This window comes from Perognathus longimembris, chromosome 25, assembly GCF_023159225.1.
Source record: "Perognathus longimembris pacificus isolate PPM17 chromosome 25, ASM2315922v1, whole genome shotgun sequence".
NCBI lineage: Eukaryota > Metazoa > Chordata > Mammalia > Rodentia > Heteromyidae > Perognathus > Perognathus longimembris.
The window spans coordinates 16571359-16589315 of NC_063185.1; the positions used below are offsets into that span (position 1 = coordinate 16571359).

The 17957-nt window shown below is 39.9% G+C and overlaps 1 protein-coding gene and 1 long non-coding RNA gene across 4 annotated transcripts in view; both read right to left on the reverse strand.

Moving 5' to 3' along the window:
- Rnf130 (ring finger protein 130) overlaps positions 1–17957 on the reverse strand; it is an 81018-nt gene that overhangs the window by 58828 nt on the left and 4233 nt on the right. The gene's annotated exons all lie outside the window — the stretch shown is intronic.
- Positions 16335–17429, reverse strand: LOC125342114. The gene is made up of 2 exons (XR_007209145.1): positions 17389–17429; positions 16335–17152 (listed from the first exon to the last, which is right to left on the reverse strand). It is a non-coding gene; the product is annotated as an uncharacterized LOC125342114 (long non-coding RNA).

A 17957-nucleotide genomic window follows, 5' to 3' on the forward strand; every position in this document is an offset into this window, starting at 1 on the left:
AAAAGCACGAATGATAAAATATAACTATAAAATATAAAGAGATGACATCAGTGGGGAAATGTTTGATTTCCACCTATCTAAAAGTAGATGTGGGGCTGGGGATATGGCCTAGTGGCAAGAGTACTTGCCTCGTATTCAGGAAGCCCTGGGTTCGATTCCTCAGCACCACATATATAAAAGATGGCCAGAAGTGGCGCTGTGGTTCAAGTGGCAGAGTGCTAGCCTTGAGCAAAAAGAAGCTAGGGACAGTGCTCAGGCGCTGAGTCCAAGCCCCAGGACTGGCAAAAAAATAAAATAAATAAAATAAAAGTAGATTGCCTAGCAAAAGAAATGAAATACAGTACTTAATAAAAAAGTAGAGATGTTACTAACTTTATTCATTAAATGTCTTCCTCCAATTTTCTCATAATTACTATAGTGAGGGATGTGAACAAGAGCATATTTGTTACCAACAGTCTCTGAATACACAGGAGTATTCAGAGTGGGAGATGTTTCCACAATTTCTCATGATTGATAGTGTCTACAACTTCTGTACTTTAAAAGGTGACATATTTATCAGTCAAGTTAAACTGAGAGTACTAGGCTATAGCTCAGTGGTAGAGCTATAACTGGTAGTGCTTGAGCCCTGTGTGAATCCCTAGCGCCAAAGAAAATTTTAATAAATCAACAAGGCAGAAAACAACCCTATCTCATGATTTTAGTAGTCAACTATTGAAAGACACAGCCATCACATTACAAAACTATAAAATTCTGAAACAGATTGTTTACTTCCAATGCTATCTGCTTCACAGATAATTATGCTGTTTAAAAATACAAGCATTTAGGCGATGTGTTACGATAACCTCATTGTCTTAGGAAATCATCCAATAGTGTACCCAAACAGGGAGCAATCAAAGAATCAGTTTTAAGTGTTTCATCTGTTATTTTTCAAACACACTGCTGCACAAACCCTGGCAAAAAATGCAGAATCAAGAATACCTACAGGGACTGGTACTTTTCGTATCCTGTAAAACATTCATTTCTCTGTGATTTGTTCCATCCCTCTGTGGTTTGTCATGGATTTACAATGCAGTAGTTATGGAACCAGTAAGATCTAGGTTCCAAACCTAAATCAGTTACTTACTTAAGCTGAGGAACTGTGACAGGCTAACTAGAATTTGATCTTTAAGTTTTACTTATTTGTGAAAATTGACATTTTAGCTGGATGCAATGGCTCATGCCTGTAGCTACTTGGAAGGCTGAGATAGAGAGGATCATGACTCAAGACCAACCCTGATAAAAAAAGTGCTCAAGACTGCATATCAACCAATAAAAAGGCTGGGTGTGGTGATGTGTCCCTGCTATCCCAGCTACATGGGGAGTATAAATAGGAGAATCACAGTCCAAGCCAGCTAGGGCAAAAGCATGAACTTATTTGAAAAAATAAGGAAACAAAAAGAGCTACAGGCATGGCTGAGGTGATATTGCCTAACTAGCAAGTGCAAACTGTAAATATTGAATCAATAAATAAAATGTATTTACTTACAGTGCTGGGGATTAAAGTCAGGATCTCGTGCACACTAGGCAAGTGCTCTATCATTGAGCCACACACTCAGTCTGATCATTTTAACTGACAGTTATATATGTAAAAAAAAACCTATGATAATTATTTTATTTTTGGGTAGTTAAAACTCCATTTCCTTCTTCTTTTTTTAATCAATGCCTATCTAGTTTGGTGCCTTGGGGAGTTTGTGTTAAGGCATGTGAAATTCCCCATAACCTCACAGCAGTCTCCTATCCTTGTTCCTCTGACAGTGTCATAGTACACTGAGAAGAATAGCAGACCAGTAATATTCCAGTGTTCTCGGAATGCAAAGAAACAGCAAGGGGTGCAGCCTCCCAACAAATACATCAACTCTACGGAAGAGAACTTGAAAATTCTCCTAAAGGAATCTCCACCCACTAAGAACAGATTCTATGAACAAGTGCATGATCAAAACAAATTCCAACAACAGACTGGATGGAGCAGAAGAATGTCCCCCCCCCCCATTCACCAAAAGGTTCACAAATTCACAAAAGGTTCCAAAAGCTTTCTGCTATCAGTAAGAACATGAAATGCAATTATAGGCAAGAATGAAACATGTAAGTTCCTATTCCAGGAAGTAATTTTATTATTCAGGAGAAGAAAATAAGAGGTTTCACAACCACTTAATATTTTAGTATATTTATTTTATCTAGTTGTTCCTTCCTGTAATTAAAAAGTAAATGAACAATGAAGATATTAATAGCTCTAAAACAACTTTCCAAGAGAACTGGCCACCATGATAAGTTAGAACTACTTCAAAATTTAATAGCAGTTGTTAATACTTGAAGTCATTTATTTAGTGAAGATACAGTAAAGCATACACTATCTATGTAATTAGGAACCATTAAAATTTCTCAAAACCATTTTAAGGATCATTGGACTTCCATTTTTTTCAAACTGTGTAAAAGGATGCTATCTCTGACTTTTAATTTATTATAGAGCTGAGAAAAACTTAATTGAATATATGAAATTACAGATAACACAAAAAATCATATGGAAAAATTTAAAAGGCTAGGGATGTAACTCAAGCACAACTGTCTAGAATGCATGAGGCTCTGGTTTCCAGAACTACAAAAATAAAGTAAAAGAACTTCCAGGCTCCAGTGGTTCACATTTGTAACCTTAGCTACTCAGGAGGCTGAGAAATGAGGATCATGGTTCAAAGCCAGCTGGGCAGGAAAGGCTGTGAGACTCTTATCTCCAATTAACCACCAGAAAACTGGAAGTGACACTGTGGCTCAAGTGGTAGAGCCACGAGCCTTGAGTAAAAGCAGCTCAGAGACAGCACTCAGGCCCAGATTTCAAGCCCCAGGACTGGTGTGCGCACACAACTAAAAGAATTTTTTTCCTATAGGTTGTCCTGTTAAGTGTAGATAGGATCCTCATCTCAATTACCTCAATAAAATTTTTAACATAAGCACTTAACAACATATTAAATACCAAAGAAAACTATAATGGCTTAACAATTTTGGTCTGGAATCTTACTGGGGTGGAATGACAACCACAGAAATATCAGTAAAATAGTACAGGAAGATTGCTTTGAAATGTAGAGAAAGGAAGAGAGTACCCTAGTGGAAAGGGTCACTGGGAGTTGGAATATAAATGGAATCCTTTGAAATAATCCAAGCAGAAAGGATGCAGGTACAGAAATGTCTTTCATAAGAACACAGAACAAATAATAAGTCCTTCTCTCCAACTCTTGAGAGAACTGATTAAGATAGCCAGTATAAGTGACAACACTACACGGATATAAGATGATTGATTTTGAGAAAAAGACTTCATCTGTAATGAGAAAAGGGAAAGGATAATCTGGTATGAAGAAAATGTAAATATTTAAAGAGTTGTATTGTGAAGTGATGAACAAGTAAAATCTCTTTTCCATATTCTACCAGTCTGAAACTTTCCACTTTGGATTATCTGATCTTTAATAGGACTTCATCTCTTAAAAATGCAAATATCCCACATAATAAGTAGCAGTTACCCTGCTATGTGTGGGCTAGTGGTTTCCTTCCTAGCCCTGAGGATCATCAATCCATTTGCTGCAGGCTGCAAGTCTCTCAGTGCAGATGGGTGGGAGGCAGAGAGTAGGAAGGAAGTACTTAGGAAAGCATTATTCTGCAGTGATAGTCAAGATACGTGGTTATCTTTGCCCTGGGTATATAGTATAGCTGCACCTCCCGCTCCTGGCCTGTGTCTTGTTTCCTCCTGAAATGCCAGGCCTACCAATCCATTGCTTCTGATCCCTGGGATTCTGCTTGAATGTCTTCCTCATGTCTTCCCTGCCTCCAAAGACTTGAGTTGGGTACTTTCCCTAAGTTGCCATGGCACCCTGAGATTCCATCCGTCTTGGCACTTATTGTACTGCATTAGTAATTGGCTGTTTATTTCTGAATTTTTCCTTCTAGAATGTGAAATCCAGCATCACCTCCAGCATGTCTGGCACATGCTTAATATACTTGATGAAGTGAGGAAGGGAAAAGTGATGGAGGTAAACAAAAATTGACAGGAAGTGTGGCTCAAGTCTGTGTGCAATCCTAGCTCTTGGGAGGTGAAAATCAGAAAACTGAGGTCTGAGGCCAGCCTGGGCAAAAAGAAGTTCACAAGATTCCATCTCAGTAATGGCTAGGCACCGTGGCATGTCCCTGACATCCCGAGTGACACAAGGAAGCACCAGTAGGAGGATCACAGCCCATGCTGTCCTGGGCAAAAGGTAAGACACTACTTCAAAAATAGTCAAAACAAAAAGGGACTGGAGGCACAGCTCATATGGTAGAGCGCCTGCCTAGCAAGCTCAATTCCAATAACACCAGGAAAAAACCAAATAAGCAAAAGCGGGCCAAGCATAATGGTTCTCACTTGTGATCCCAGCACTGGGGTGGGTGAGGCAGAAGAATAATGAGTTCAAGGCTGACCCAGGCTAAATAGTGAGACTCTGTCTTAAGAATCTGTACTGTCAGCTACTTGGGAGGTGAAGATAGGAAGATCACAGTCCAAGGCTAGTCAGGCAAACGTTAGTGAGTCCTCATCTCAACAACCAGACATGGTGGCTCACAGCTGTAAAAAAAAAGTAACTACAGCAAAATGTTCTGGGGCATAACTCAAATAGTAGATCACCAACATACCAAATTCAAGGCCCTGGGTTCAGACACTAGAAGAGACCCTCGCCCCACCCCTTCCCAAATGCAGTAGCACTTTGTCAGCTGGCTCCTACAAAACAGAAATAAGACTAATTACTCCACACTTAAGACATTTCAGTGTCAGATAAGTCCTGGCTAATTTTGCTTTTTTATTCCTTAAACAGATTGTAATTTCTTTAATCTCTAGATTTCCTGCTTCTGCTTGCCTTCCTTCCTTCCTTCCTTCCTTCCTTCCTTCCTTCCTTCCTTCCTCCCTCCCTCTCTTTCTTTCTTTTCTTTTTTGTGCCAGTCCTGAGGCTTGAACTTGGGGTCTAATTACTGTCCCTGACCTTTTGGGGGTCAATACTAGTGATCTACCACTTATCACTGTTCCACTTCCACTCTACTTGCAGCGTGTGTGTGTGTGTGTGTGTGTGTGTGTGTGTGAGAGAGAGAGAGAGAGAGAGAGAGAGAGAGAGAGAGAGAGAGAGAGAGAGAATTGGACATAAGAGTCGAATGGACTTTACTGCTTGGGCTGGCTGAACGATGATCCTCAGATCTGTTTCCTGAGTAACCAGGATTACAGGCATGAGCTACTGGCACCTGGCTTTCCTTATTCTCTTATTGTTAAGTTCTAATTGTATGATTAAAGAAAAAAAATAGGGGCTGGGAATATGGCCTAGTGGCAAGAGTGCTTGCCTCCTACACATGAGGCTCTTGGTTCGATTCCCCAGCACCACATATATGGAAAACGGCCAGAAGGGGCGCTGTGGCTCAGGTGGCAGAGTGCTAGCCTTGAGCGGGAAGAAGCCAGGGATGGTGCTCAGGCCCTGAGTCCAAGGCCCAGGACTGGCAAAAAATAAATAAATAAAAATAAATAAATAAATATATATATATATATATATTAGTGATACTGGGGTTGAACTCAAGGCCTTGAGCTTGCCAGGTAGGTGATCTACCTACCAACTGTGCCACATCTCCAACCCTATTTTCTTTTTATGCCCAGGCTGGCCTGGACCTCTGGACCTTGCTCTTCCTATTTACACCTTCTGTGCAACTGGGGATGATAGTATACACTACCACCTCGCTTTCTACTGGTTGATTCAAGCTCTACAAATGTTTTGGCCCAGGCTGGCTTCAAAATCCTCTGAAGCTCAGCTTTTCAAGTGGCCCCCCACTTGAGCTACCATCACCACCAGCTGAAAAAAAAAAAAACACAATTCTTTATTTTTGTTCCGTTTTTATGTATTTATTTTCTATTTTGAGATAGGGGCTCCCATGTAGCTCAGGCTTACCTGGCACTCATGATGTGCCTGCTCAGTCTCCCGAGGGCTAGGATTACAAGTGTGAGGCGCACCAGGCCCAGTTGTTCCTCTTTTCTTAATTTTAGTTTTAGTATTCAGCTACTGGACTTGTGTCTAGCTTTCATCCCTTTAGCCACTTCTACAATACCTAATTCACATATAAGACCTATTTACCACTTTGCTTCAATGAGTATGTAGTCTTAATGTTCCAGGGGCTAGGAATATGGCCTAGTGGTAAAGCACTCGCCTTGTATACATGAAGCCAGGGTTTGATTCCTCAGTACCACATAGACAGAAAAAGCCGGAAGTGGCGCTGTAGCTCAAGTGGTAGAGTGCTAGCCTTGAGCTAAAAGAAGCCAGGGGCTGGGAATATGGCCTAGTGGCAAGAGTGCTTGCCTCGGATACATGAAGCCCTGGGTTCAATTCCCCAGCACCACATATATAGAAAATGGCCAGAAGTGGCGCTGTGTCTCAAGTGGCAGAGTACTAGCCTTGAGCAAAAAGAAGCCAGGGACAAGGCTCAGGCCCTGAGTTCAAGGCCCAGGACTGGCAAAAAAAAAAAAAAAAAAGCAGCAGCAGCAGCCAGGGACAGTGCTCAGGCCCTGAGGTCACACCCCAGGACTGGCAATAAATAAATAAATAAATAATTTCCACTTTTCTTTTTCTCTTAAACAAACTTAATCCCAAGTCTCAGCTTTCTCCTAACTTTGTACCAGAAGTCATGTATCACTGAATGACAGGGATGTGTGAGTTGGGTACAATCCCTGCAGTGAGAACATCACAGTGTGTACTTAGGCAAAGGAAGGCTATGAACTATGTTGCTAGATAATAACCTTATAGAAACACCCACAGTTGTCTGAAATGTCACATGACATTGACTAAACTTTTATTTCTTCAAGTTGTTTTTTTAACCTCTCCTTTCTCTTTCTCCCCCCAACCCCAAGTCCAATTCTGGAGCCTATACTCTTTTAATTTCTCAACATCTAGGAAAGGAGGAATGGAAGAGAGTGATACAGGCAAGTTTTAGCAAATCGTTCAATTTGTCTTATTTATCTACTTGCAGGTTGCTTTGTTCCATTTTTTAGGCAAGGTCATAGTAATATGGGTTTAGTAAGTGGCAGGAATTTTGGTCTCTACAGATTGCAAATGGTAGGTTAAGTTAATAAATCCAAACCTGCTTGACTATCAATGGGGGTAGGGCCTACAAAAAATAAGGAAGTAAGGACAAACCTTACAGGAAACTGAAAGAAGGTCCACCAATCCAAAAGCCATCTGATTCTCACTATTTAACCCAAGGTCAAGCTCTGTAGTAGGAAGATGACCAAAAGGGTAGACTTGGAATAAGCTCCTGCTTTCCCCATGACCCATCTATGCCATGTGCTCTCTCTGTCACACTTTTCTTCAAATAATAAACCTTTCTATCACTTTGACTTATGTTTGCATCTTTCCTGAGTTCTTGCCCAGCCAGACCAAGGACCAAGGCTGTTTAGCTGACACGTATTTTGGTGGAATTGACTATTCAGGTTACAAATGGACAATGTCGAGATTTATGAGCTGCCTGTCAGCGTCAGTTTATTAAACAAGAAAAACAAAAAACAGAACTATTTTTTTTTTTGCAGTGCTGTGACTGAACCCACTCCTAAGGTATGTTGAGCAAGAGTTTTACTGACTTACTGATGAACTAAACCCCTAGTCCCAGAAATCTTATTTAACCTTAGGCATCTACAGAGCACAGGCATATAACCACGTGCTATATGTGACAGTTATTGTGCTACAGCACACTTACAAGTGGTTGGGGTAATCAGGTGAGCTAAGATGAGCCACACAGCAGTGAAGATTTTACATTATATATCTGAAAAAGCATCCCACTGGATCTGAATATTAAGAAACACATGACTCCAGTTGTTACTAGCAGTGTCTTATGACAAAGCAGGGTAATCTTAGAATGAAACTGTAGCAAGGGTTTAACTGGTGATGTGGCTCACATGGTTAGAGAGCCTACCTAGCAAGCAGAAACCCTGAGGCTCAAAAGTCTCAACTACCACTGAAAAAAAATTTATTGTAAAGAATTAGTTTGTACAATTATAGACAAAGTCTCAAGATCTAAAAGGTGGGCAAGCAGGAGATGGAGGAGGCGCCAACCAAGAAGAGCTGGTGTTTCAGAATGAAGGCAGGTGAAAGTCAATGTGCCAGTGTGAAGGCAGGCTATCAGGGCAGGAGCAGTTATTGGGGGTGGGTGTAGGTCATCTTGCTGTATTCAGGCCTGTAATTGAATGGATGAAGTCCACTCACGTGGGTGGGGGGAGAATCTGTTTTACTCAGCCTGTCAGTGTAAATGTTAATCTCATCTAAACACACTCACAGAAACGCTACAGGAATAATGTATAACCAAGTATGCTGGCATCCAGCACCAAGCAGGTTGAATAGAATGGACGGCATCACAGTCTTCTTCCTTAGTTTACATGCTTTAGAAACTGTTGCAATGAGGATCTGTAGGGTAAACTTACATTTTTACATCTGAAAACATCTTTCTTTTGTTCTCCCTCTTCAATAGTAGGTTAACTAAATGCAATTTTTTTTTTCCTGGGCACTTCAAAACTATGGTTCTACTATCCTTTGGTTTCTTCAAGAAAGAATATACAAAGTATCTTGTGCATGTTCTCAAGTTACTCTATTCACCATTTATATTTGAATCTAATATTATTTAAAGATATGTGCTTCTTAAGATTTTTTCCTAATTGCAAATTTTTACTTTTTTGGTCAAATTCTAAAGAAACGAAGTCTTAGAAATCATCCCCATTTTGTATATAATTTTAAAGAACTATCTGTGTACACCTAAAGTGCTGGGCACATCAATCAACAGTGCAAGAAGAGTCATATATAGCTTAACTGTCAGCAAGCTTAATTGTCAATAGCTATCCATTATCATTTGTCTTCTATACTTAGTTACTGCTGTACATCTCAAATGGATTTTGATTATTTTTCACATCCCTAGAACTCAAATATATCTGTTGGATGTTCTCCATGACATAATAAAAAGCATCTGAAGAGCAATTTTAGATGATGGCTAATACAAATCACTTTGTATGAAAATTCACATTCAAAAATAATTTCTATTACAATTGATGCAACAACTACTTCATGCAAGAGAGATGCTATAAATCAAAGTGAAAATTACAGCTCAGTCCTCAGACAAAACTGGTATCATAGTACAACAGAGTGTATATTATGCAATCCACCTCATTTCCCACTGCACAAAAGGGCTTCAGGACTGGGCTCAGTCATGCTTTTCTCCCACTTCTCTGCCTGTCTTACTCATTTTTCACAGCTAACCCCTTAGCCAGAGGTGTGATATAAAGTTCTGCCCTCAGTCCCTTTTTTCTCAGTAAGCTCTATCATCCACACCCATGGCTTCAACTATCATCTTTGTGAAGATTATGTCTAAATCTACACTCTCATGGGCTTCAATATTTAACAGGGAAGGCTGCTAGATGTTTCTCCAAGAATGCTGAGTACCTCATTCTCTCAAGTGCGATCTTCCTGGGTTGAAGTCAGAGTTCAGTCAAGAGGGTATTCTTTTCATTTATTTATTTATGTGTGTATGTATGTATGTATTTATTTATTTTTGTGTCGCAGATAAAGCAAAGCTACTGACTCAACGTTGTTGATACATACTGGAATTTCAAAGACACCCACAAGAATATAGAACAAGCCAGGCCTAGTGACACATACCTGTAATACCAGCACTGGGAAGGCTGGGGAAGGAGATTTGATGAATTCAAAATCAGTCTAATGCTACACAATGAGATCTTGACTTAAAAATCGAAACAAGAGGGCTGGGGATATGGCCTAGTGGCAAGAGTGCCTGCCTCATATACATGAGGCCCTGGGTTCGATTCCCCAGCACCACATATACAGAAAATGGCCAGAAGTGGCGCTGTGGCTCAAGTGGCAGAGTGCTAGCCTTGAGCAAAAAAAAGAAGCCAGGGACAGTGGTCAGGCCCTGAGTCCAAGCCCCAGGACTGGCCAAAAAAAAAACCAAACACCAAAAAACAAAAACAAAAAAATCGAAACAAGAATCCACAGTAAGTGGGATGCAGCCTCTAGATACCCTGAAGGCTCAAGCAGGAAGATCATTTGAACCTAGTTTACAGCTAGCCTGTGTAACATGGAATCCAGATAAGTATCTAAAGGTATTTTTAATTCTCGTGCAGAAGAGTAAAGGATGTGACAGCACCACTCTTTTTACTTAGTTATTTCTTCCAGCATTGGTACTCCTAGTACTAAGGATTCTACCACAAGAGCATTGACAATGACTAGGCTCTAAAGCCTGGATGACAGCAGGAAGAAACCTGCAATGTAGGCTCAGTCTGTTTTCCCCCACCTCCTGTCCACCATGAGGTGAATCACTATGGTCTACCATGCATGTCCTGCCATGATATTTTGGTCTTGTATTGGGCCCCCAAGCAATGGTGCTAGTTAATCATGGTCTAAAACCATGAGTAAAAATAAACCTTTCCGCCGTAAGTTTTCTTCCCTACTTTGATTTTCTCAGGTATTGATCACAAAACATGTGATCAAAGTTTTCCCCCTCAGCCTACCATCATCACCATGTCATATCTTTACATCCAATCACATTTCTATACACTTGTCCATTCTTGTTCAAACATAGGCATAAAATAAAGTTTTCATTTCTCAAAGTTTCTTCTGTGTTATACACAACTCTGATTACCTGTCTTGTTTTGTTGGCCATGACTCTTGGGATGAAAAAGGTACCACACTTTTCCCCATTATACCATATACCGAATGAAATGTGTCTATGTTTATCAAAAGATATGTACAACAATATTTATGACCACATTGGAGGGGATGATGGGGATTGAACCTCATGCCAAGCATATGCTCCACACTGGGCTATGCTCCCAGCCTCTGACTATATTATTTCAAGAATGGTTATTAAAAGAGTAATTGATAGGCATTATGAAAGAGAAAGCTATAATACAAGGTGCCAGCACAAGTTAACTATGAATAAGAGATTGATAATGACTCCCCCAAAGATGTTCATGTACTTTCCCCAGGATCTGTGAATAAGTTAGGTTAACTTATAAGGTAAGGGTAAATTATGGTTGCAGATAAAAATAAGGTGGACAATCAGCTGACTTTATGATAAAGTGATTATCCTGGAGCATCTGTATAGACTCAATGTAATCACAGTGTCTTTTAGATGTGGAAGACAGAGTCATGGAGAGATTTGAGGATGGAGAAAGGAGCTGCATGCAAACTAGCTCAAGGCTGCCTCTAAAAGCAATACAATAATGCCATCACCTTGATTTTTGCCCAAAGACTCATTTCAAGCTCCTGATGGCTAGAATTCTATGAAAATAATGTTATTTTGTATGCTTTAATCCACCTGGTTTGTGATCATTTGTAACTTGTTAGTTATGTAACTAATACACTGTGGTTAAAAGATACATTTCTTTTCCTTCCTTGTCATGATTTATGGTTAATAAAATATCTTTTTTCCCCATTAAAGCACTTATGTTTTTCATGATGTCATAGAACAAAGAAACAGACTCTAAATGCAAAACTGATCATATAAACTTAGGAAGCTGTGTGAAATGCTCCCAAGGGAGAGCACAGATGAATGGAATGTTAACATTATAAGGATTTGTTCCTCAGACTTTTCAGTACTTAAAAAAAAATCAATTCCTAGAGCAAAGATTTTATTATTATTTCTTGAGAGAGGGGGTCTATCTATGTGAGCCAGGAGGGCCTGGAATTCATGATCTTCTTGCTTCAGCTCCTCAAGTAATGAGATTGCAGGCCCGTGTCATCATACCAGGACTAGAGCAAAATAATTAACTCTGGATATATGGGCAACTTAGGGCTTCAACTTCCTAAACTTCCTAAAACTTGACATGAGTTTTGTGTATACTACATCCTCATGTATTTTCCAGCAGAAAGGTCCAGTTTTCTTAAAAATCTTAAAAGGGGCTCTATATAACTCCAAAAGTTTAACAAGTACTACCTTTTTGCAGATGAAGAAAGTTACCTTCATGACATTTACTAGTCATACGAATTTACTAGAAGGAGGAAGACTGGATAACAAATTGGGATTCAAAAAGAATCTTAGCTGGGCACTGTTGGCTCATGCCAGCAAACCTAGCTACTCAGGAGGCTGAGATCTGAGGTTTGAAGGCAGCCTGGGCAGGAAAGTCCATGAGGCTCTTATCTCCAATTAATTGCAGAAAAAGCCTGAAGTGATGCCGTAGCTCTAGTAGTGTGCTAGACTTGAGCAAAAAGAGCTTAGGGACAGCTCCCAGGCCCAGAGTTCAAGGCTTAGGATTAGCAAAAGAAACAAGAAAAAAAAAACATCTTAACCGGCTGGGTGAACAAGATGAATCTAGCAAAGATAAAATCACACAGCTTAGGAGGACTCTGTGGAAAAAGACTGAAGGATAAGCTCAGTATGAGTCAGTGATCAGGATTACTAAAATAGCTGTGGAACTTCAGGCAGTTGTCCAGAAAGATGGAAACAGTCCTGCTGTCTTCTGCACTGGCAAAATCAAACTCTACAAGACTAGGTTTAAATTTGGCTTTCCCATTTTATTATTTATTAGTTTCTTTTAGCTGCCCTAACAAATTATCACAAATTTGATGGTTCAAGACAACAGGAATCAGAGGTTTCAGTTCTGGAAGTCAGGTATGTGAGATAAAGGTATTGGCAAGGTTGGATCCTTCTGGAAGCTGTAAGGGAAAAATCACAGCATGCCTCTTTCCCAGTTTCTGGTGGTTGTTGGCAATCCTCAGTGCTCCCTGGCAGAACCACTCCCATCTCTGACTGGCTCCATCCTATGGCTTTCTTCTCTGTGTGTCTGTATTTCTGTATCCTCTCCTCTTATGGAGACACTCATTAGTCACTGGAATTAGGGCTTAGCTTAAACTAAGTATGGTGTCATCTTGACTTAACTAACAATATCTGCAAAGATGCTCTTCCAAATAAGAATACACTCTTGAGGTTCTAGACAGACAAGAATTGTGTAGAACCCTATTCAACCCATATCTTCCATTCAGGTTTTTATATTAAAATGCCTCAGATCTTATGTTAAAATACCTCAGATTAAAAACAGCATAAATTCATTACTCCCAGCCATTATTTCTTGGCTTGTCAACTTCAGATATTTGTGCATTTATGTCACAAATCAGGATTCTTAATCTTCTCCATCTCCTCTTTCTTGATTATTTCATACTTTCCTGTGTGGTGAAACCTTCCTAGGTTCTGTAACTATAGATGACCTTGTAAGTCCTTACCCTGTGAAAAAAATATACTGGCGTCTTCAGCTGCCCCTAACATCTCTTTTCTCTCTTGTGTTTCTCCACTTGTACCACTTCTGGTTGTATTTCCTCTTTCTCCTTCTTTTTTGTTTTTTGGTGGTATGAGGTTTGAATTCAGGGCCTCATTGTGAGTGGGACCCTGACACTTAAGCCACATCCCCATTTATATTTGTATACTCTTAAGGTCAATGCTATTGACGTTCTGCTCTGAAAGACTAATTAAGTTTCCTATGCTTTAAATAGATTAATTCTAAATGGTGAAAACCAACAAAGCAAAAGTAAGTGTTCAGTCATCAGCAAATAAACATTACTCACAAAAGAAAGTCTGTACTAGGATTCCATTTCCTTCTCGAAGATGCATGGATTGCTCAAAATCATACCACATTTTAGCTTGTTTTACATTTGGTTGAGTCAGTCTTGGTCCTGAAGTTCCTTCGACTGTCAACATATTGCATCCCCTTTCCTACTCTCTATAATCTTCACTCTGCTTTTCTTGAAAGTAGAGAATACACTCAGGAAAATAAAGGGCTGGGAGTGTTCGGTGACAGAGCACTTGCCTAACATGTACATGGCTCTGGGCTTGATGCTCAGTGCTGGTATGGGAGGGGGAGATCAAGCTTTAGATTCTTGAATTCCTGGTTATTCTCTTCAGATAACATGAGTTTCCCTGCTTCTTCCTCATAAAGATTTATTTCCTGGGCTGGGAATATGGCCTAGTGGTAGAGTGCTTGCCTTGTATACATGAAGGCTTGGGTTCCATTCCTCAGCACCACATATATAGAAAAAGCCCAAAGTGGGCACTGTGGCTTAAGAGGTAGAGTGCTAGCCTTGAGCAAAAAGAAGCCAGGGACAGTGCTCAGGCCCTGAGTTGAAGCCCCAGGACTGGCCAAAAAAAAAAAAAGTATTTCCTTTTTGTAATGAAAACACTCTAGCACACACTAACCGAGCACACACTTTAGCACTAAGCTATATCTCTAGATCTACAGTAAGTTAAAAAAAGAATCGAGAAATGAAGTAGGAAAAAAAAAGAAAGAAAAAGGGTTGGGGAGGCTCAAGTTGTAGACTGCCAGCTTGACAAGCACAGGCCATGAGTTCAACAACCAGTGGCATCAAAAGGAGGGAAGAAGAGGTGTCATTGGTGATTTAATCAATATACCACCATTTTTATTTTTACCTTGAGCTCTTGACCAGTGTAAACAAACGTATTCACTTTTGTAGTGCATATAGAGCTTTTTACAATAATCCCCTTTTATGATATACCACTGAGTGGTATATCATAATTTATTAAACCCACTTGGGAAGCAATACAAAGAAGTGGTTAAGGCATAGGCACTGCCATCAGACAAGCCTACATCAAGTCCCAGCTCGGCTGAATCCCCAAGGCCACACAGTGAGTTACCTCACTCACTTTAACTCAACCAGCACTAATTGCTCAGCACTACCCTACTATGTTCCAAATACCGCATTAATCACTGGATATACCAGAGTGGACACAGGAGACAGGATCCCTGCCCTCAGAAACAAAGAAAGCAGATATATAATTCCCAATTATGTTAAGTGCTATAAAGAAAAAAACACACTAAATGAAAGACGTGAGTACTTTGAATTCCCCAAGCACAATATGAGGATAATAGTACCACCTAAAGCTGTTTGAGTTTTAAATATAATCCCTGTTAAAATATCGGGCTTCGTTCTTGGTACACGGTATGTACTAAACGTGTCTTGACTACATTACTGGTTGGGACAAAGTGAAGGTACAAAAAGATATTCATATTCTCTTTCTTTTTTTCTTTCATATTTTCTCTTCTTTTTTTGGTCAATCTAAATCCTACATATTTCCAAGGCTGAGTTTACTGTAAAGAGTTTGATCTAGGTCTTTTGTAAATCCATTTCTCTCCTAATGCTTATGTTTTCTTTTATCTTATCGGACATGCTGTGTATATTTTAAGAGCCCATTTAACATCTTTAATTCCGTCATCCGTGCCTTTTGGGGACAGTTTGTCTTGTTTCTCTAATGGTAGGTCATATTTTCGTGCTTCTTTGTAGGCCTAGTAATTTTGAATTAGATGTCAGTTTCAGATTTTATGATTTGGGACCTGGATTTTGATATATTCCTTTAATTACAGTCTTGCACTTTGTCCCAAGAAAAGTTATTTTGAATCAGATTCTTAAAGGATAGCTTTTAATCATCACCAGGGGGAATCCAACAGGTTTTGCTCTAGGAGTCATCTGGCCTCACTCCATGCCCTGTGCACTAAAAAGGCTTTCTATTTTGATTAGTCCTGCTAAATTCAGGCAACACTGCCTCCCAGCCTCCAGTAATTTCTTCATGAGACATGCAACCGGACTTGAGGAGACTCTTTAGCAATCTAGAGCAGGTTTCTGTGCAACCCCATCTTCTCTCCATACTGGTAGCTTTGAGCCATCTTGTCAACTCAATGAAAAGGATACTTTGTTTCCCTTCTCTCAGGGATCACTACCTGAGCTCACTGACCTTTATCTAAAAACTGCTGCTGCTAATGCTGTTGTCAGGTTTTCTAGTCTAGTTAAAGTGGGCACATAATCCAGTGTCTGTTACTTTATTGTGTTGCAAGCAGCAGTTTTCATGTTTGAGTTCAAATTCCACTTTTTCCATGAGCGCTTCCTAGACAAGTCAAGTGCAAGCCATTTCTAATTTTTCTGTTCTCCATACCATATACAATCTAGCCAAATAACTAACACCACATGATAAACTCTATCACTACCTTCTCCACCCCATCCATAGCTTCCTAAGATGCCTGCCATCAGTTTTATCACCAAACCAAGCACCACAGGATTAAATGTGATCACATATTTGTGTACCTTGCTAATGCCAAGCATAGTCTTAGGTGCACAATGAAAACAAAGACATGGCTCAGTTCTGTTTGGGACTTTAGAAATCAAACCTTCATCCATTAAAAACTTTTAATGGGAAAACAAAGCTACAAATGAGCAGTTTGGATTCAAGTCACCAAATCTTTTCTTTTCCCCCCCACCCCCCACCAAATTCATTCTTAAAGAGTCAAAAGAAAGATATTTTAGGATTACAGGCTCTGTAGACTCGTTACAACTCAACTCTCATGGTAAAGCATGAAATAGGTAGAGCTGTATTCCAAAAAAACTTTGTTAGACCCCTGCCTAAGAACAAACCCCATTTTTAAGTAGAAGACAGACTGCAAACTTTTATAGCGGCATGCATGCCCTGGCTGTTCTATCCGGTTAGGGTTGATTTCGTCAACAGAGGACCAAAAGTCCTCTCATGCAGCAGCTGCATATCACCTCTTTTGCACATACACAGGTCTTGCATAATACAGGCACAGAATAGGTGCTTCTTAAGGTGCTTTTTGATGTATTTCACTTGATATTTGAAGGCATGCTGTTTTAGTCAAAATTGCCTCCAGAAAGAAAGACAGCAATACTACTAAAACTTAAGGGCAGTAACGAATGCCTAGTGCATAAAACAAATGCTGGTCTAGACAAACTTGTTTCATTTTGTAAACAGTTCAAGACTGCTTTAAAAAAGCTAGTCCCAAAGACTATTCATTCATCCCATTCATGTGGACACAATTCAAAATGCCAGAATTCCTCTTTATGAGGAAGTATTATGTAAATGATGCATGAGAACATACAAATGACTTTCTCTCTGAATCTACTACAGCAAAACTTAGGGAAGACCCTAGAAGATATAGGCATAAGTAAAGCCTTTCTGAATAGAATTCCAAGTGCTCAGGAAATAAGAGCAAGCATTGACAAATGGGGTTGTATCAAATTAGACAGCTTCTGCACAGAAAAAAAAATATCAGAATCAAAACAACCTACAGGGGGCTGGGGATATGGCCTAGTGGTAAGAGTGTTTGCCCCGTATACATGAGGCCCTGGGTTCAATTCCCCAGCACCACATATATAGAAAATGGCCAGAAGTGGCGCTGTGACTCAAGTGGCACAGTGCTAGCCTTGAGCAAAAAGAAGCCAGGGACAGTGCTCAAGCCCTGAGTCCAAGCCCCAGGACTGGCCAAAAAAAAAAAAACAAAAACAAAAACAAAAAAACAACCTACAGAATAGGGTAAAGTCTTTGCCAATTACTCATCAGATAAAGTATTAATATCCAGAAAATAGGGCTGGGGATATAGCCTAGTGGCAAGAGTGCCTGCCTCGTATACACGAGGCCCTAGGTTCGATTCCCCAGCACCACATATACAGAAAACGGCCAGAAGCGGCGCTGTGGCTCAAGTGGCAGAGTGCTAGCCTTGAGCAGGAAGAAGCCAGGGACAGTGCTCAGGCCCTGAGTCCAAGGCCCAGGACTGGCCAAAAAAAAAAAAAAAAAAATATCCAGAAAATATAAAGAGCTCCAAAAGCTAAACACAGAATAAATTCCAAATAATAAATGGGCAAACCAATCAACTTGTTCTCAAAAGTAAAATGGCCCATAAATATACAAAGAAATGTTCAACATCCTTAGCCATAAAGGAAATGCAAATCAAAATTAAACTAAGATTCAATTTCACCTCAAACAGAATGGCAATCATCAAGCAAACAGATATTGTTGAGGATAAGGGGAATGAGACTCTGGGTGGTGGCAACGTAAACGGATACACACATACACACACACACTCTTTTCTT